This window comes from Haemaphysalis longicornis, unplaced genomic scaffold (assembly GCF_048455015.1).
Source record: "Haemaphysalis longicornis isolate Haplotype H1 unplaced genomic scaffold, Haemaphysalis longicornis Haplotype H1 scaffold_4, whole genome shotgun sequence".
In the NCBI taxonomy this organism is placed as follows: domain Eukaryota; kingdom Metazoa; phylum Arthropoda; class Arachnida; order Ixodida; family Ixodidae; genus Haemaphysalis; species Haemaphysalis longicornis.
Window position 1 is genome coordinate 75,337,480 of NW_027526361.1, and position 21,796 is coordinate 75,359,275.

Below are 21,796 nucleotides of genomic sequence, written 5' to 3' on the forward strand. Positions count from 1 at the left end.
TCGTCTATTTTTACGTAAGGCGTAACTGACCGAGTATTACCGCATTACTTATTATTATTATTACTTATGAGCCACTTACAGTCTATTGTGCAGGGCATTGAATAAGGGTGGAAGAAAAAGAGAAGTACACGTTTGTCTCGAAGATAACAGGAGTAAGGCGTAAAAAGTACTAGCAACAAGGAATCAGTGTAGCCAAAAAAATACATAAATTAGCATATCGCATCAAAATCAAAGTAGAATGCAGTTTACAAACGATACAGAATGAGTAATAAAAATTGGCTAAAAGTTTGAACAAAAAAATAAGGATATCAATTAGAGAGGCACCGTAATGTTTGAGCAAAAGCATGTTGAGAATACAAGATAAGAATTCAATGCAACAAAAAACCAATGTGCACGACGTGATTTTTAGAAAGTCATGGCGTACTTCTAGAATGTTTGGCGAACGTGCCCCAGATATACAAAACAAAAAATTCCCGCGCCTTCCCGCGAGGGGAACACGAGTAAATGCAGAGCATTGGGGCCTCAGTACTGATTGAAGGCAGTGTTGCTTCCATCGCTTCTTCCGTGATGCTGGTGTAGCAGACACGAGTAAACGTGGGCACGAGCGTCAACCAAAGAAGGAAGGAGCAACGCAGTGACTGAAACACGAGCGACCGCTAGCCGCTAAATTTGCAGCGCGCGCAGTAGAGGGAGAGCAGTACGGGGGGGGGGGGGGGGGGGGAGGAGAGCGCGCATCAAGCAGCGCGTGCCCTCCCAAGCCCCACCGCGCTGCTATCACGCACCTGTTACGCCGAGACCGCGACGGAGCGAACGGGCTGACTACGACGCATGCGCGCGCCAGCTGCTGTTGAGAGAGAGGAGGGAAGGAGAGGCAAACCTGTTGCGGACGCGGAACTGTTGACACCGTCCGACGCAGGAACAGGCGAGGCTAAGAAATGCTCTGCATTTAAAACAGACTATTGAAATATGAAACTATCAAGATGAATGTAAGAGTAACTTTCGAAGGACCGAAACTAGGTTAGCGTCAGATTATACGTCAGATAAATTAGATTATATATTCAACGCCGTTTTCCAGAAATCGCCGAAGCGACGGTCGTACTACGCCTGGCTCTAAAAGTGTACCTGAAACGAGGCGGCCGACCCACGCTGAAATGCTTTGAAGACACATCTGAACCCAGAAAAGTCAAGCTACAATTGGGGCTCCTGAATTAAAACTCAATGTATTAATTTCCCGTATGAAATGAAATAAGCCCGGGGCACAATTATTAGGGGCAGTGGTAGTATTATCGCGAAGATTTTTTTTTTTACCGGTGGACCTGTGTAACCTTAAGTTCATTCCGTGCCGGGCGTCGCTCATAACTTGGCGCAGCAAACTGGACAGAAGGAAAACGCTAGGCCAAGAGGCGTGAGGAAAAGGGGCGAGGAGGCAAGGAATCAACGATAAGCTGCGGGGAGTGCCGGCCTCATCACAAAATAGCGGCCAGATGTCTGTATGGGGTCTCTACATTTTGTTTTCGCGCCCTGCAAACCAGTCTTTAACGTATCTTTTGCCGTACGACCACTTAATTCTGTCGGGTCTGGGTGACCCACGAGGTGCTGTCTAACAATTGAATCAAGCCGTGCGAAGGAAGCGCGCAATGGACGTGAAGCTGCGCCAAAACAGGCCCAAAACAACCTTCGCTAAAGCAGATGACATAGCCAGATCGCCCCGATGCACGCTTCGGCGGGAGCGCGCTGGGAACGGTGGTTCATTTCGGAGCGCAATCTACACTGTGCTCCGTGATGGAAAACCGCCCTTCCCTCCGTAGCCGCGTTGGGAGTTTCTTGTCCCACACGCCGCAAAAGAACCGTTGGCTGGTAGAGGTAGAAAGCTTTGCTTTAAAAATGCTTCCTGTGGTTCGAATCGAAACCGGGTGCCCCTTGTTATGAAACTGGCATCTATCCGATTGCGAGATCATTAGTTTTTTTTTCTTTATTGTCCGTATGAACACCAAACAACAGTTGGTCAATGGTAGGTTAAAAATCGACGGCCAAGCTTTGGTCGGCAGAACGATTTAAAATAAACATCAAAAGTCCACAAGTCCTCCACAATTGTAATCATTCCAGTTCTAAGACCTGGGTTTTAGCGATGTGATACATGGCGAATTATCTACTGACCTATTAGGCGTGTACGCCAGCACGGTGTATAGCAATGCGTGAACCTCCAAATCGAATGCAATGCGGCAGCCACTATGATGCCACACGGGACGCCATCAGAACACTCTACGGCAAGGTATCGTATTCCCTGTGATGTTACAGGTAATTCTTCCTTTTGGGTTCTTTGATGACGTCTCAAAAAAAGATGGCATCCCAGCACTCTGTGTAATCATGTCCCACAGACTCTGTTTTATCGCCCAGAACGCAGGTACTAAGCCAGACCGCATATAAACCCTTTTCCTGGATCCAGGTTTTCACTGGAAGCGTGCTCGTGTGCAGTGCAAGGAAAAAATGTTCTCATAGAACCTTGGATAAACATCACCTTTACACGACACAAAATATTCTGACCTTTGCAATGCAATTCAGGGGCACCGTAAATAAATATAGATCAAATATTTTGTTAGGATTTTTCTTGACATAGTAGACAGATGATCCAAAGATAATCGTACAGCCTAAAATCGAAATGCATGAACAACTTCTTTTAAAAAACCTTTACCCAGTTCGGTTCTCTGTTGATGGAGGACACAACAAACTCAGGCAGTACACCGGGAACAATTTCCTGGAGAACCGTGCGCAGAAAAGGATTGTCCGTATCTCTTAAGGACAAAATCCGGCTAAAAATGTGCCGAATAAATACATGTTCACGAAGCCAAAAAGGTTACTTTTGCTCGTACGCTCCCAGACCGAACCCCCCCAAAAAACAGCAGAGACACGATGAATCGACTGGACATGCGCCCTTGAACAATGCCACATTCGCATAACACACCACAGTTTGGCCAAAAGTAAAACGTTGCAAACTGCGGCACGTCTAATTTTCACGCAGAAACTTCAATTCTTAACTCCAATACTGGTCACTATATTGATAGTATTGTAGAGGCCCGCCCAGATAATGTGCTGGTGTCGTCAGCCATCTGATATTTGAAACCCATTCGGAGTTGCTGCCGACTCTCCGTGCCAGAAACCGCAACATTTATTTCAGTTTACAGAACTGCAACGGATATTGCAGAACGGTTTAGTTGCACAAGGTGCTCTCGCTACACTTTGTTCATCTTCACAAAATAATGCAACAGCATCAGCGTAGGTTAAGTTTCACTTCACTTGACCGCAAACGAAGACCCGAAAAGTCACTGTCATTTATTATTTTAAAAAATGGCTCTAAGAAAATACATGAAAGAAGTGGCGAATCTGGGCCTCCTTGGCTCGACCAAGATCCTACGGATAGACTTTTCGTCACATCCTCGTTATTAACGAGTTGCGTGATTTTTGTACGCCATTCGAACACCATTGAGCAAGACCACCCATATTGACATGTTCTAAAGTATTCAACAAAATTTCATGACACACGCAATCAGAGGCTGCTCGGAAGGCTATTTGTAGCATCGCTACTTTCTGCTGAAGCATATAGCAGCACTTAACACTGCGAGCATTGTCTGTGTTTGTTTACTCCGGCCACGGATCCCACAGGTTTGATGTGGTCCCACTAATGATGTTACTATTCTCTGCAAACTTTTTGCCGGCACCTTCATGAAAATTTTGTAGTCGACGTTACTAAGGGTGACTGGAGGGTAACCCGTTACACTTCGAAGTTACCCGCCGCGGTGGCTCAGTGGCTAAGGCGTTGTGCTGGTCAGCACGAGGACGCGGGTTCGATTCCCGGCCGCGGCAGCCGCTTTTCTGTTGGAGGCGAAAAGCACAAACGCCCCTGTGTACAATATTTCGGCGCGCGTTAAAGATTCCCAAAAGGTCAAAATTAATCCGGAGCCATCCACTACGGCGCAATCATCGCTTGCCTTGTATCGGCGTGTTAAATCCTGCAATCAATCAAATATAGTTCGAAGTTTTTGCCGGGTAGTCTGATTTGGGAATCGACCCAGTGTGTGTTCTTGTAAATGGCACTGGTAGTGCGTTTTGTCAAATGCATCATTGAAAACTACAAATAAAAATGGCACCACTACCCCGTTAACCTTCTTGCAAAATACCGGAGACAGGCTATTAGGCACCGGCGCGTTCCCCACTTTAAGCTCCGTATAGCAGTTTTGATTTCCCGTAGCGTTATTGGCTCATACAGTTGAACTTTCACCTGATCTTCCAGTGGTGGCACGAATTTAAAATAGCCTTGTTTGAATTTTTCGGTAGAAAGTCAAACAGCGCTGAAAATATTTGTGTAATGTTCTACGAAACCTCTTTTTACGATTTCTGAATCTCGAGTCAAATGTCGCTGCCATACTATTTGTTTAATTTAATGTCGCTTTGAATGCCTCATTTATTCACTTAAAGACCTTTCTATGGGCCTTCCCCTGCCAGTAAACCTTCTGCACGTGAACGTACTGTTGCTCCCCAGCATGACTATTTATTAATAGCTTTCAACTTGATTTCATTTGTGAGAAGCCAATCAACGCACGCAGAATTTCACATTGCAGTTTCAACATGCGTTTAAGATTACCCCTGAGCTTGTTGTCACTTGCGCTGAATGGGGCCGCTGCGGTGGCAGCGAAGGCAGAGGGGAACCCGCACGGGCACTACCAGCAGGGTCATCTCGCCGGCGACTCGTACCTGGTGAGAGAGGTCGTCCATGCGCAAGCCCGACTTCAGCCGGAGGGTGACCAAGCGCTTCGTCGAAGACTGCACGGAGCAGGCTGGCACACGCCATCGGTCTTTGGTCACTTCAGTAACCTTTCCTTAAAGCCGCACGGTTCTTTTCACTTCGTCGTCGGGGACGTGGTGGAACACCTCGTGGAGCTTTAAACGGATGTCCTCGTTTTGGAAATCGATGACAAGGCAACGACGCTCTTTGACGCGCAGTTCTCCGGCGGCAACAAGTTTTCGGGCCCCTTCAGCATTCTTGACAGTCACAGCACACAAATGGTTCACCTGGACCGCTCCGAAGGCGACGACCTCGGACAGCAACGCCGGACGAACCAGCATGTCACCAAAATCTTCCTAAGGAACGGCCTAGGAACGGCCTTCCTATGACGTCCACATGCAAAAACTACTGAGTTAAGGGCAGACGGTCCTGATGGTAGACGAGGCAGAATAACTTGGTAGTGCTGGGTTTCCACGTGACAAACAGCAGACCTGATATTGCGGGCCGAAAGGTCCGCTCAAGCCGCTCTTACCACGGAAATCACCATTCACCGTCCACAGGATACGGTCCCGAAGGGGCATGCTCGCGCATGCTCGCGCCGTTAGGGGCGCTCAGCATTTCCTTTGGGTTCGTAGCTGGGGTTTTGGCTTTGGACTTTGCCTGAACTGAAGTGGACTGCTGTTCGGTTGGGGAGGCGCGCGTGTGCAATTGGCTGCGCCTAGTGATGGCGTCAGCTCGGACGTGCAGGTGTTTTCCTAGTTGAGAGACAGCCTGAGCTCAGCTGCGCCAGTGTCCAATGTACCGATAAAAGGCAGACCTAAGAAAAGCCAAGTTAAATTTAGTGAAGACCACCAGCGCCTCTGTTTCCTTATTCTTCACATCTCACTTGCGAAGATGGTCGATTTTTTTAGAGACTTTTGGCGTATGTCGGCGCCTCCGTTTTTTTACACGGGTGCTTTTCCTCCTGCGTGGGGAGTGGGATCTATTCGCGGAAGTGTTCCCACATTGAACCTTACTAACTGGCTTAAGGAGCCCCCTTCGAGTTTACAGAACAAAAAAACCCTTTGATTAAAAGCCAAAATTGCCGCGGAAAGCTTCTGTTACGATGTCGCCGATCCGTAGAGAATATTAAATCCGTACTTTATTTTTTAGTCCACGTAAAGGGACTACCAACGTTTACCGTAACGGATTTATTACCCCGAATTTGACGATACGCGTTCCCTCGCCAAGTTCAAAGCGCGATCACAGGCTTTCGTTTTATTTTTTGCACGAAAATTGTCGTTGTATTGTATTGAAAGATTTGGGACCTAAATTTAACGTGACCAAACTATTCGTGACAAAAGAACAGCAGAAATGTTGGAAAAAATTCAATCTCCCGACCAACTGAAAGTCAATATCAGCGCAAGGGCTTGCCCAAAGACAAGCTCACAAAAGTACACCTGGTGCGTCAAGCTGTTTACACCATTATTTACGCGTGGTACGCTGAAACGCTGCGTCTGCTGTCTTCAAGACGTTTAGTGGGTAAACGAGCGTAACAAAACGAAAAAAACATACGGGAGGCTGAGTTACTGACGTGAAAAGGGACGAGAGGCAATTTTGTCAAATGCGTACGGACATACGTTCTAAGCTTTGGACAGGTGAGATAAGGAGAGAGAAAAGAGTGCTCGCCCAAGGATAAAGGCGTGGTCAATTCGGGCCGGGTACGCGTCCTTGCTTTCCCCTGTTCTCGTTTCTGTTTTCCTTCCATTCCTTTTTACTTGGACACGTACGAAATACCACTGTCGGTACAAGGGGAGGGAGAAGGCTGGGTTATCAGTAGGGCACGAATTCCGAACTACAAACGCAAAGTCTACACCTCAAAGCAGGTTAATTCTTATGTTTCAAATAGGTGGCGCATTGCTGAAGGCAAATGGCCGCCACTAAAGAGATATGCTTAGTGGCGGCTATTATCTGTGGCAACAGGTGGAATGCATGGAGTGAGAAAGAAGAGACTGAAGACGTTGAAAATGTATGTGTAGAGCGAAGTATAAAGCGCGTGCAAGTAAAACAGCATGGCGTACTCTTTTCTCTGTTGGCGAAAATTTTGTCAGAAACACTGCGCTGATAAACGATGCTCTAGTTATTTGAGGGCGATATTTCACCCTCCTCTGGCTTATCGCCGCTTGCGCTTTGAGCGCCACGTCGGCGTTTTAAGTTTATTTGCTGATTTATTTTTTAAAAAATGAGTTCCGGTATTTTTTCCCGCCAGTGAGCCGCAAAGTCGTGTCTTGAAATATTGCGTTTAAGAAAGAAACATCCGACGCGACGCCTATAATTCATGCGTTTGGAGGAACAAAGCACTTGATGTAGTGAACAAACTTTATATATAGCGGCAATTTTTGGATCTTTAAGAAAAACGCGCAAGCCAGCAATGAATTTGCTGCCTTAGTCTCAACGTAACATTGAAGAGCTCGATTTGCAATTTTTTGTTATGTGTTGGGGACATAAATAAGCCTGTCCAAAGAGCAAATATTTGTAAAAATATTCATTACGGCAGCCCATCTGTACCGGCTTCCGGAAACAAGCTCTACTGCGCTATTGTATAGAGCTACAGCGCTCGTGTGTGTTTGCCTTCTCTAGCCGAGCGGGGGTCGCGGTACTGGCAGCCTTGATGTCAAGGTAGCATAAGAGGGTTTTCCGCCAGTTGACCCCTGATAGCAGGCTGTAGACGTTTCAGTCCTTCCCCGGGGGTTGAAAAGAAGGCACCCTTCTCCCCTTGTACTCAGAGCGGCGCTGGCTACCACCCCCAAGCGTCGATACACTTGTAATAAATATCAATATCTCAGAAAAAAAGGAACACAGTCGCCCAGATAGCCGAAATGGTAAGGCATCGGACATCCAATCGAAAGGCGTGGATTCGCTCCTCACTCTGGACGCGTGTTCTTCTACCTTTTTCTGATTCTTTCCGGCGTAAATTTAAAAATGTTAAAGTGACTAACCGCAGTAAAAAAAACCCCGATTCCCCTATGGTTCCTTTGTCGGTGTAGACTGCCGGCCTTTGTTTCTGTATTTCCTCAACGAGCCAGTCATTCCTGACAATATATATATATATATATATATATATATATATATATATATATATATATATATATATATATATAACAGAAAGTAAGGGTTGGCACTCAAAAGAACCTCGGAAAGCAAATGGGAGGTTGTGGTGGGTCATAGAAACAGATGAAGAATTTTTTGAGTCAGAAAGAAAGTGGTGAAAAAATGCCCGCCGGGTGGGATCCGAACCCACGACCTCCAGAATACCGGTCTGGTGCGATAACCACTACGCTACCGGCGGGGCTGTTCCCCCACCACTTTCTTGAGTATTTATGTTAGGTATTTTTTGTTTCCTGTACTTGGGGGTGGTAGCCAGCGCCACTCATACTACTCGGGGTGAAGGGGACCTTCTTTTTAACCCTAGACACTCTAGTCACGGCCCGCGGGCTAAACATAAGGTCCCCTTCACCCCGAGTAGTATGAGTGGCGCTGGCTACCACCCCCAAGTACAGGAAACAAAAAATACCTAACATAAATACCCAAGAAAGTGGGGGGGGGGAACAGCCCCGCCGGTAGCGTAGTGGTTATCGCACCAGACCGGTATTCTGGAGGTCGTGGGTTCGCACCCCACCCGGCGGGCATTTTTTCACCACTTTCTTCAACATTTACTTTCTGTCATATTTCACCGAGCCCCTCATTTCCCATTTCTGATTTGCTATATATATATATATTTTTTTTTAATGGGATTTATTAGCAAGCGAGCGGCTAGAGCGTGGTAACCGGGGCTGGTTGTACCAGAGGCCAAGCTAGCTCTGGAGTCCACGCGCAGGTCTCTCAGCAAGATCGTTCTCGATGGGGCTGCTCCGATGTCTGAGCCTTGCACATATCCCCAGTTGGGGGATTGACGCCACCGTACAGTCAGCCTCGGTCTCACTTGAGCACACATCCCTTTGACAACACTGGCGCGCCTGCTAACGGCCAATATCTCTGTTACAATATATATAATATTGTAGCAAGAATAATGGGCCCACTTTACCATCAGAGTATGTACCATGCGCATGCATCAGGCATGTGGACAATTAGTCCGATCTACCCGTGAGGGTATGCACCCACGCCGGTGTCATCGGAAGAAGCACCGCAGAAAGCGCTTTTGCGCGTGAGATAGGCCACCGGCTGGACACTCAAATCTACGCTCGTCTCACCTCTCGCCTGTAAATAAATCGCCTTAACAATCTAAGTGAGCCTCGGCTATCTGCCTTATATATATATATATATGTATATATATATAGCGAATCAGAAAATGGGAAATGAGGGGCTCCGTGAAACAAGACAGAAAATAAGGGCTGGCAGTCAAGAAAACCTCGGAAAGCAAAGGGGAGGTTGTGGTGGGTCATAGAAAGAGATGAAGAATTTTTTGAGTCGAAAAGAAAGTGGTGAAAAAATGCCCGCCGGGTGGGATCCGAACCCACGACCTCCAGAATACCGGTCTGGTGCGATAACCACTACGCTACCAGCGGGGCTGTTTCCCCAGCACTTTCTCGGGTATTTATGGTAAGGTGTTTTTGTTTCCTGCACTTGGGGGTGGTAGCCAGCGCCACTCGGACTACTCGGGGTGAAGGGGACCTTCTTTTTAACCCCCGGGTCGTGACTCGAGTGTCTACGACATGTCGAGAGTGGTCGACCAGCGTTGAACCCTCTTAAGCTCCCCTCGGCACCACGACTGCCAGAACAGAGGCCCTCGCTAAGCATGTAGCGAATCAGAAAATGGAAAATGAGGGGCTCCGTGAAACAAGACAGAAAATAAGGGCTGGCAGTCAAGAAAACCTCGGAAAGCAAAGGGGAGGTTGTGGTGGGTCATAGAAAGAGATGAAGAATTTTTTGAGTCGAAAAGAAAGTGGCGAAAAAATGCCCGCCGGGTGGGATCCGAACCCACGACCTCCAGAATACTGGTCTGGTGCGATAACCACTACGCTACCAGCGGGGCTGTTTCCCCAGCACTTTCTCGGGTATTTATGTTAAGGTGTTTTTGTTTCCTGCACTTGGGGGTGGTAGCCAGCGCCACTCGGACTACTCGGGGTGAAGGGGACCTTCTTTTCAACCCCCGGGTCGTGACTGGAGTGTCTACGACATGTCGAGAGTGGGCGACCAGCGTTGAACCCTCTTAAGCTCCCCTCGGCACCAAGACTGCCAGAACAAAATGGGAAATATATATATATATATATATATATATATATATATAGGGAGTAGTGGAACGTTGAAGATGGTAGAGAACACAAGAGAAGAAAAACTTCGAACAAGGTAAAAGCACGATTGTGGCCTACGTTTCAGCAAAGAGAACTTGCTTTCCTCGAAGTTTTTCTTCTCTTGTATATATATATATATATATATATATATATATATATATATATAAGGGCCGGCAGTCAAGAAAACCTCGGAAACAAAGGGGAGGATGTAAGTGAGGAGCATTTTTTCTCCACTTTTTTTCTTTCTTTCCAAATTCTTTATCTGTTTAAATTACCTATTACATCCTCCCCTTTGTTTCGAGGTTTTCTTGACTGCCGGCCCTTATTTCTGCCTTATTTCAACGAGCCCCTCATTTCCTATTCTGATTCGCTATATATATATATATATATATATATATATATATATATATATATATATATATATAGTAAGGAAATGAGGGGCTCGTTGAAGAAATACAGAAGCATAGGTCAGCAGTCTACAACGCCAAAGGAGGCATAGGGGTGTGGTTAGGCTCTTTTCTTTTTCACTACGGTTAATGAAGTAAAAATTTTTTTTTAATATACAGAAGAAAGAAAGAAAGAAAAAGACGCGCCCAGAGTGGGGACCGAACCCACGCCTTTCGACTACATGTCGAATGCCTTACCAATTCGGCTATCTGGGCGACTGTGTTCTCCTTCACTTTCTGGGCTATTTATATTTACTAGAAGTGTATCTGACACTTGAGGGTGGTGGCCAGCGCCACTCTGACTACACGGGGAGAAGGGGACCTTCTTTTCAACCCCCGGGGCGTGACTAGAACGTCTACAGCCTGTCATGAGCGGGTAACTGGCGGGAAGCCCTCTTATGCTACCTAGGCGTCAAGGCTGCCAGAACCGAGACCCTCGCTAGGCTTTCGCAGAATAATATAGTAAGGAAATGAGGGGCTCGTTGAAGAAATACAGAAACATAGGTCAGCAGTCTACAACGCCAAAGGAGGCATAGGCGTGTGGTTAGGCTCTTTTCTTTTTCACTACGGTTAATGAAGTAAACATTTTTTTAATATACAGAAGAAAGAAAGAAAGAAAAACACGCGCCCAGAGTGGGGACCGAACCCACGCCTTTCGATTACATGTCGAATGCCTTACCAATTCGGCTATCTGGGCGACTGTGTTCTCCTTCACTTTCTGGGCTATTTATATTTACTAGAAGTGTATCTGACACTTGAGGGTGGTGGCCAGCGCCACTCTGACTACACGGGGAGAAGGGGACCTTCTTTTCAACCCCCGGGGCGTGACTAGAACGTCTACAGCCTGTCATGAGCGGGTAACTGGTGGGAAGCCCTCTTATTCTACCTAGGCATCGAGGCTGCCAGAACCGAGACCCTCGCTAGGCTTTCGCAGAATAATATAGGCTCATGACAGGCTGTAGACGTTCTAGTCACGCCCCGGGGGTTGAAAAGAAGGTCCCCTTCTCCCCGTGTAGTCAGAGTGGCGCTGGCCACCACCCTCAAGTGTCAGATACACTTCTAGTAAATATAAATAGCCCAGAAAGTGAGGGAGAACACAGTCGCCCAGATAGCCGAATTGGTAAGGCATTCGACATGTAATCGAAAGGCGTGGGTTCGGTCCCCACTCGGGGCGCGTGTTGTTCTTTCTTTCTTTCTTCTGTATATTAAAACAAATGTTTACTTCATTAACCGTAGTGAAAAAGAAAAGAGCCTAACCACACCCCCTTCCCTCCTGTGGCGTTGTAGACTGCTGACATATGTTTCTGTATATATATATATATATATATATATATATATATATATATATATATATATATATATATATATATATATACATACAAGTGCTGAGGAAGAGATTCGCCTGAACTGAAATATCGCTACAGTAACGGGCATGCAGCCGTACGGTCCCTCCACTCTCCTTAGCAGCACCTTCAAGAGGTACGCGTGCCATGACATTGTCGGTACTACATTTCTATTTTACCAAAGATACAAACAGCTACGACTGGCGGGTGCACGATGGCAAGTGGTGGCGTGTTGTGTGTGAGCCTGCAACTGGCCGGCGGGCATTGGTAAATGGGGATTGCGCACGTAGCCGAGAAACTCACGCTGCAAGTTTACTGCTGCGTTGTCGCCGAACTGTGCGCACCGAGCTTTCCAGCTGCGTGTTCGCAGCCACTTTTCTTCTCTTTCTCCTTTTTTTTTGCAGCACTCCGGCCTTTGTAGCCGCGTGCATTCATCTAGCTTAGCTTTTTCTTTTGTTCGAAATGCCCATGTTTTCTCACCAATATGTATACATCTTTCCAAAAGGTATCTTGTGTGAAAATCAAAGTAGCAAAACCTCAGATGTAGATGTCGTTCCGCGGAAAACATTGCCGCCTCATGAGCGGCCACGCTGGTGCAGTGGTCGTAAGTTCGGGTGGAAACGGCCAGGCTGGCACCCCGTAATACGATGTTTCGCGCATCGCAACAAACACCCGACTTAATGTTTTTGTAGTGGTTGATTATGCTGCCTGCAATTGCTCCGAACAAAAGTTGCGCGCTACGGGGAAACCGGAGACGCGCTGCTCTCTCACACGATGCGCGTGTTCTAAAATAAATGGGTCTTTGCAGGCCCACCTCAATGGCTGCATCGCGGTCCTCTAGCGGTTCTCAAACTCCGTCTAGAGAGAGAGAAACTGCTATTGTGTGCATGACGACACCGGGGCGCCCCCACCGAGATTCCAAAATACGCCTATGCAGCGAGCTTCATTTCTGTTTTCTTCTGATGTTCACGCCGGGAAGAGCATGTGATCTTAGGTAAATGAGTGCGGAGACGTTTAATCGAACAATTAATTGGCCGCGCTAGGTTGACCCGACCAATCAGGTTCGATGCATTGTTCGAGAAATTTACAGATCCGCGTGCAAGGTATGTGGAACCTATTGTGCTCTGTAACAATTGAATGCGAACATTGAACACATACGGACCTATACAGTAAGGCCGTAACGTCAGAGTATTTGCCCATAAGACTGTAATGACGGCAGCCTTCAACCCATACATTCTTTTGTACAATTTATTCCATTTGTAAAATTAGTTTTTCCTTTCTGTTGTTTTTTTTCCTGATCATCGTCAGTCTCCTGCTTTACACGTCAACAACGCCGAGTATGTAGTAGCGATGGGTTCGTTTTATAACAGACCAAACTTAAACCATCCAACATAAGGTTTTCAAGTTTTACATTAAACTAAACTCCTTGTACGTGTTTTCCCTCGTTGCGTCGTCGTCAATTTTCGGTACCATCTGTTGTGGATATTCAACAGCGCCGTATTTTCTACTTATGCGTCATGTAACACTTTCGCCTTACAAAGATTACAATATTGTCGCGTGCTATAAACGCGCAGTTGTTGAGCCGGTGTCCTTGAAGGCGACGACCAGAGGAGTAGGGGCAGCCAGAGCCCTTTCGGGAGAGCTCAAGCACATGGTTCCAAGCGCATGCGCCAGAGCTCTGAATGGCGATAATCCGAATACACGCGCACTCAACAATTTCTTCGCAGTGACAATCGCCTTTTAGCGCTGGTGTTAAGAAACAAGTGACAATATCCCTAAATTAGTGTTGTGGTTTTCAGGAAGTCGCATATCTTGTCAGGATGCGCTTAATCATGCCACGCCAGTGTGGCGATACGAGGGATAAGGATTTGTGTTTTTTCAGACTTCGAAAAAGCCGTGCTGTCGTCATGAGCAAGACTAATAAGGCATGCTTGGTGAACGCCAGAAAATTCAATGACCCAGCCTATTCTACGACACCGATGACAATCCAGTCCTATAGTATATAAAGAAAGGCTACGTCCATCAACAAACAACCGAATGATGCAAACGCATAGAAAAAAAGTATGCAGGAGTCGCCTAAAGGTGTAGAATTTTAGATCGGTTAAAAAAACCTAGCAGCGAGTTTAAACGGGCAGCTCATTAGCATTCTTCACAGAATTTCTACTCGACTAGATAATTCACTTATCAGACACAAGTGTGTTAAAAAATGAAAATCAAGGTTTTCAATGATGCGCCCTCTGCAAGTGCGTCACCCCGTTGACATATGATAAAAAAATCCGCAAGTATAGGAATGTAGATGAACGGTCGGCTTCGATAACATTATAGTAATGTAAGTGTGTATCAGGGCACTCCGCTATCCACTCTCATGATTTGGGTCAACCATTAGAACCGCTGCTTGTAGTTTGCCCGAGTGAAAATCCCCCAACAAGTGAAATATTAAAATCAAACAAAATTGCGTGGGGGGTTGGCACGAAAGTATGCGTGGCATGCCATCTTTGTTACTGTCAGAAAAAAGAATTTTGGAGGGATAAATTTTTAGCGAATCCTTCAGCTTCCCAACGCAATGGCTTTCTATTGACGCATTACTTAAGCTTGAGCGCTCGCTATTTCAGTACCTGTATAAGTACCATTGAACAGGGGAGTAACATCAAAACACTGAATAAGTTACAACGTCACAACACATGTGCTAAACAAGATAAAGGCGTTCACTACCAGCGTTATGATGACGATGACGACGATGATAATGACGATCATCATCATCGTCATCGTCGGCGTGCTAATGAATTATTAATGGCTACTACTCGTCGAAAACCCCCGTAAATGACGACCTCGTATTCTTTCTATAAAAAAAAACGTCGCTTTGACTGTGTGCTCCCAAGGATGCCACAAAACCGAAGAACAGCGCAAATGTCGTACGTTTTTATTAAAAACAATAATTTTCATAGTGAAACTGTGCAAATTCTATAGTACCGCTATAGAAAAACCGAGACATTCGTTTAGTAAGGTCGTCTTTGTAAGCACATGTCAGAAATGCGTCGTTTAATTTAAGCCCTGCTTTATTGTTTTCTGGTAATTAAACTTCCGGTCTCAACTGCATGAAATGGCTTTAAACCGGCAAAGCCGCAGCCTGGAAGTATAAACGTGGACGTGAAGGTGGCCGACTGTAAGTTCCAGGAGCCTGCAATAGATAGCAGGCGCGGGAGAGAGACCGTGCAATGAAGCGCTCTTGCGGACGGAAAACGTTTCTCGCTTCATGAATCACGCTGCCCCAGACGCCGCCCCATATATGTACTACCGCTGTCGTCCAGTGCACTGGGACTTGTCAGGTGCAGTTTGCAGGAGTTGCTCATCACACTGTCCAGATTCCTTCGGCTTCCGTGATAAATAACGGGAGCGGAAAATGGCACACGGGCGGTTCTAATGGCGCGAGGTTTTAGAATACAAGTGCGTGTGGTAGGAAAATGTGAGTCCCGTATAGAGGAGTGCTCGGTAAGGTTGGTTGAAACGCAGAGCGATGTTAGTATACTTATTTTTGCTTTTCTTTGTTTCTTTGCTTGTTTCGCTCGTCATTTTACGGTTACTATACTGCTCACAGATTTGGCTGTGCAGCAGCTGTCGCTGTGGCTTTGAAGGCAAAGACGAAACACAAAAAGCGCCATTGTCGACATTGCGCGAAGCACACCCTATTTGTAGTTTCCGTTCAGTTGTCAGCGCCTTAACAAAAGCCGAGCGTCCGGCTGTTCCTCCTGGCCTAATGCAGTGCCCGGTTGTCTTGTTTGGTAGGGGTAGAGTGGAATGTGTTGGGCACACACTTAGATATTCTGAATCGACCGACAATGTTCTCAATCTTCTTGGATATTTTTAGGAGTCGCTGCACTCTTAAGTATATGCTGACTGGACACCGCCGTATTCTACTCACCTAATTTCCACTGTGCGTGCAATTCTTCGAATGATTCTTCCACGTTTCGTATTTGATTAGCTTTAATAAACTCGAACAATTGAGCTCTAATACACTTATCCTGCATGCAGACCTGGTGAAAACCTGGTTTTATTTCTGACTTCGTAACAATATTTTGGCGGATCTCCAACAACCACGGGTAGTTTAAGTTATCTCGTAACTCTCAACTTTTACATTTCGAAGTCCAGGAGTGCTATTCCAGATGTCCCGCGTTTGTGCGAAACTCGGGCAAGGCGGAGCTATGGTGATAATAATAATCTCATGATAATATTTCGGGCAGGGTTAAAGCACTTTAAACTGCGATTCATGCTATTTGCTGATTATGAGGTGACGTAATCGGTCCAGGGCAACGCGCTCCAAGGATGCGCCACTAGGGCGTGGCACATCTTTCAGTGCGTTTTCTCTCTCCACTGCTGCACTGGTGGCTACTGGGGCACGTAAATCCAACTACTTTATTTTATTATACTTTTGCTTTATTAATTTGAATTGAGCTACCAAGTTAATTTTATTTTTTATCCCAAGCGTTCATATGAGCTTTGTGTTTCAAATTTTTTGTCCTAAGAAGCAGTGTCTGCCTTCGGTGGCAGACAGTGCAATCACGGGACTATGGCCGACTGGTAAAAAAAGAAAGCGGGTGATGGAAGCGCGCCACATTCAAAACCGTTGCTGCTCGTATTACGTTACCGAAATCCTCCGTTTATCGACACAAAATTTCCTCGGCGCGGTAGTCTTCTTTCGTGATTTTAAGGCGAAAGCCTAACGATACGTATTAGAAACTTCCTTTCTAATACATTGTACTTGCGCCGTTTTCTTTTCTTTCGTTTCTTTGTCTTTTGGTACGGGGAGTACGGATTCTTTACTGCTATTACGTGTTTTCATCAGCTTCTTCCCTTTCATTTGTTCGTCTCAGTGTGTAAGCAGACTGTAACACGCCACAGCCTCCCTAGAATCGGGGTTCTGCGAGGGGGGTGTGCACCTGTCCTACTCCCGTGACATCACGTTCAGGCTTCACGCTGCACTTACAACTGTCACTTTTTAAATTCACAGTGTTATGAATTTTGCGAACCGGGAACGTTAGTTCTCAGAGCTCCCAATTGCGGGCCAATCCCCCAAGTTGCCATGTGTTACGAAGGAATGTATAGCAACAGCGACAACAACTTTTCAGATTTGTTTCCTTCATTTCATTTTGCTATTCACCGCTGCTGTTGGAAGAAGCTCTCCACAGTCGTATTTTTTTTTTCATATAGTCTAATCTCCTCACAACCCTATCTTACCTCGCGCCGTTCTTACTCCCGGTTACAATCCTTCTGGCGTCACACGGTTACTTTAATTCTTATCTCTGTCCTTTACTCCCTTTTTACGCTCTGCTTCCTGCCACACGACGGTGACGCTCTGACAATAGGCACGCGCCGCTGATTGTATTGTTGCGAGGATAAAGAGCAGATGCAACATGCCATCAAGCTATCGGGGTATGCGCCGTACCAGAATCAACCATGGGGAAGCTTAGTAAGGTAGGATTATGTACAATCCAGACGCGGGGATATGCGCCAAAGACGTGTCAGGGGAAGAAAATGAACCCCGTAAGGTGCATGCGCGAGAAACGATCTGGGTAATCTCAACACTCGGACCGGTGTTCATATCGGCTTCACCCCTGCGAATAAACCACTTCGATGTGATATTGGTGCGTCGACTGCCTCCTTTACGTATAAGCTATTCTGCCAGTAACGTGTTCACACGAAATGCGCGTCACGCAACCACTCAAGGGAGACTGTCTGCCACGCTGATGATTAAAAAAACGCACATCATGCAACGCTTCGTTCGAAACAGCTTTGCGAGCTGACGATAACTGAAGCGCACGCTTCGGCTGCAGACGGATATACGAGCGGTAGGAACCTGCGGAAACTATGTCCGCCTAACCACCTAAAAAAAGGGTGAGGTCTGGGAAACACGTCTCCACTGATCATATTGCGCACACACCCGATGACGGTCGACTGGTGGCGGTCGATGGTGCGGTCAACACGAACGCTTCTATAGAAGCTGCCGGTCGCGTAAAACCGCAGCGCACACTACACTTGCTCCTGGATGGTCATCGAGCGAAAGCCGCCTCTAAGTAGTCGCATACGGGGTCTCTCGCCAGACGACTGCATAACCAATGAACATCACTTTTCGAGAGATAAAAATGAGCTCGAAATTCCTCCTTCCTTTAAAAGACCTGTCGTGGTAGAAATGTGCCTGCTACGACGACCATAAAAATGCACCACGCCGCAGCAGCGGCCACCACGTGTGTCCCGAGTTCAACTCGGCCGTTCAAAACCATGCCCGCGAATCTTCCGAGTCCTAATGTCAGTCAAGCACACCCAGCCCATTCGTGGGCATGGCCTAACAACCGAAGCTACACCCACCTATGACGTCCACTTAGTGTGGGCGTAGCGTCGTAGCCGCGAAGTCGTTATTTGATGCCCGCTAGCAACGACAAGATCTTAGCACAAAACAAAAATGAAGTCCCCAGGCCAGCCAATTGTGCCACAGTCGTGGGGGTGTTCGGCCCGAACTAGAGTTCACTATTGTACGAGCGGGTAGCCGAGGCCAAGACGACAGGATTTTCGCACGGGAGCCTTCTTCATACACCATGAAGGCACAGTCGATGGCAAATGACACGACTTCAACGTCTAAAACGCACTCGCCAATGCTCAAACACGCTGTTTACATGTGACGATTTCTGATAAGCGCCCGCCATGAACACTCAACCAAACCGTAAACAAAAGCGATATTTGATGGTCGTGAGCACGGCGCGTTCCGTCCGCTACAGTGGACCCCTTTGATTACTTGGTTTGTGCTTGCGCAGAGTTGCACTGTGTGTACCCTCAAGCCACGTAGCAAGCATAATTCAGTGAAAGCACAGAGCACCGAGAAAAACGGACCACCCCGCGCCGGGCGTGGCCAAAGGCCGGGCTGGGGATTTCGGAGTAGCAGTGGGGTTATCTAGTTTATGCTAGGGAATGAGCATTACAGATCGATTTCCGATGGTGCTTCATGCGGAAGATAGGACAAGCCGTACTTTTAGATGCGGAGCATCCTATAGTTTGGGCATGTCCCACGTCGGCGTCCGCACTCACAATGCGCATGCGCAACTCTCCTCCTTTCCTCTTTCCCACAACTGCGCCATACTCCCGCCACTTCTTCTCTCGTACCAGCTGCGTGCGCTTTGCCTTCGCTTCTCCCGCGTTCTCGCTTCTGCTTTCGCGACGTATGCTCGGCGCTTGCGCATCTCTTCTCCTCTCGTCTCCTCTCCTTCAACCTTGAATGTAAATCGGGTAGCGCGCTGCACGCGTTCAGTTCAGCGCTTGCTGCGGTTGACCTCACTTCACTCCGTTCTTCTGATGAAGTGTGATGGAAGCAACAGTCCCGTCAGTTAGTGGGTTGGCGCAAGCAAGCGTCAGCACCACCCCACAAACTAACAGCAACGTTACGTCCACTGCAGACAAAGCTGCGCAGCGAAGGGCACGCGACGCTGAGCGCAAACGCTTGAAGCGAGAGGCGGACCCTGAGCTTCGTCGGCGCGAATGCTCGGGGCTTGCGCATCTCTCCTCCTCTCGTCTCTTCTCCTTCAACCTTGAATGTAAATCGGGTAGCGCGCTGCGCGCGTTCAGTTCAGCGCTTGCTGCGGTTGACTCCACTTCACTTCGTTCTTCCGATGAAGTGTTATGGAAGCAACAGTCCCGTCAGTTAGTGGGCTGGCGCAAGCAAGCGTCAGCACCACCCCACAAACCAACAATTCTCCGCATCTACTCATCGTTCCCTTCGGGAAGATGGGGCTAAATTTCTACCGACATCACATTTTATTGCTATTGCAGTTCCAATATTTCTGATATATGAAAAGCATTTCTCTGCCCATCTTGTATTTCCTCCATGTCAACAAAACTGTACAATTCTTTTCATTGCGGAGCCGTTTCTTTTTGGCGCTATTTCAACGTAAGCGGCCCCAATACAGCGCGCTGAATATGCCAGGTGTGCTGAGCGTGATTCCGGCTGTTTCGCTCGAGGTGTATCGGATGCTCCACTATCCCTACTTTCCTAACCCGAGCAGCTGGAAACTCGGGACTAGGCAAACCTCGGGCCTTCTGGAACAGAGCCCCCGGTCTGTAAAAAAAACAGGTCATAACATTTGATTGAAATCATTCGTCAAGAACGGCCGGGTAAAACATTATTAACCTTTCCATGGGCCACAATCAACGTTGTGCTGGTTTTTCACCATACGTTAAAAAAATAATGTAGGAGGTTTCACGTGCGCTTACCTGCGAAGCAAGTGCAAAATATCGTCATTTGTAAGTGGTGTCGAATTTATGGCAGTGAAAAATGCGTGGTGAAGATTCAATTTTCCCCTTTGTGGCTTTACTTTATTACTGCGTCATTACTACACCCCACATAATTTTATTGGGCTGTTTCAAACAGGTACAAAATACTCAGCAGTCTCACCGTGAAAAAAAGAAACACATCCAGGAGGCAATCGCTATTTATTCTGCTGCCTTTTTCCGGAATGTGCCCATGCTGAAGATTTTTCGATATTGCCGGGGGCGAAAAAATTGTAGTGGAATGGCGTAAACTCGGGGTTCTGCATGCTTTACCACAAGCTATAGCACCTGCTGGGAAGGCGCAACATATTTCATGTTTCTACTTGGTGGTGCCATGACCTCAACAGGGCCATTGCGAGAACTTCTAAACAGCTTTTTTGTTGGTGTGTTACTGTCACGTGAACCGATGGTGGGGTCGTCTCAACCAGCTCGGAGCAATGGACACAGGGAAGCCGTGAAAGAGTTGGACATAACACCCATTTAATGCACACTAAAAAAAAAGCCTGAACGCACAAGCACTTAATATTTAAACTACACGAAAATGATACACACTCAAACCTCTAACAATCCCAAACACAACTCAAATACAAACCCCTAACTTAACAGCTCAATATACAATTCAACTCAAAACCCAAAAGTCTCTACAATAACGTCCTACACTAAGTACACTCTAAATACACTCCTTAACTAAGTTCTCGTTAATTCCTCTTGTACCACAACTCCTCAGTTGTGTTCTACAACTATGTCCCTATAATGGACTGGCCTACCCCGCTGTCGTCGGCGCTGACGTGTCGCACCCGTTGCGTGGCCGCGACTCGGTGGTAGCCGTCCTCGTCTCGTTTCGGTGCCGGCGTTCGATGCGCGCGGTCACTCTGTGGACGGCGTGGGCTCCGCGCGTCCTGACGTTTCCTCTGCGGCTACCCCCTGGTAGCCGCTCTCGCTGGAGGTCCTTGATGCCGGCGTTCGATGCGCGGTCATCCCTTCGGCGGCTTGCTTCCTCGGTGGCTACCCCCTGGTAGCCGCTGCCGCTGGAGGTTCCAGGTAGGCTCGGCCCGAAGGTAGCCTTTCGGGGCCGTCGAGACGAACGTCGACGGAGCGTGGACGCTGGCCGCTGGTGCCCGACCGATGCCGCTGGGGCCACGAAGACGCAGGTTCGTGATGCACCTAGGATGACCATGCCGATGCAAAGTCGACCCGCTCCCACCCATGCTCGGATGGCGTGGTCGATGGCCTGGCCGCGTCCCCCTGCCTCGTTCCGTGAAGCTCACGCGCTCCGGCCGCCTCCTGGTTGTCTGCCTCCCGTTGTCTTGCCTCCCCCTTCTCTTTGTGTGCCCCGCTTTATACCCTCTGCGCTCTCTCGTGGCGCACTCCCATTGGCTTCTTGCTTCTTCCCTGTCCTTATATGGTCATCTCGCCACTTGTCCCATGCGTGGCCTTCCCTGATTGGCCGACCAGTGCGCTGCCAGCTTTGCCCATGATTCCTCGTTGCGTCGGCGCTGGCGCTTGCTGATTGGCGCGCTCCTGGCGCGCACTTCAAATGGGCGTTCCTTTGTTCGTTTCTTTCCTGTTTTTCGGGGGTTTGATGCGTCCCCCACTCAGGGGGTGCCCTGACACATGACAGTTACTCCACCTGCTTTTTTGCACGGA

At 47.6% G+C, this 21,796-nt stretch overlaps 1 non-coding gene across 1 annotated transcript; it reads right to left on the reverse strand.

The window, feature by feature from the left end:
- Positions 1-9,715: 9,715 nt before the first annotated feature.
- Positions 9,716-9,788, reverse strand: Trnat-agu (transfer RNA threonine (anticodon AGU)). Its single transcript has one exon. It is a non-coding gene; the product is annotated as a tRNA-Thr (tRNA).
- Positions 9,789-21,796: the final 12,008 nt, after the last annotated feature.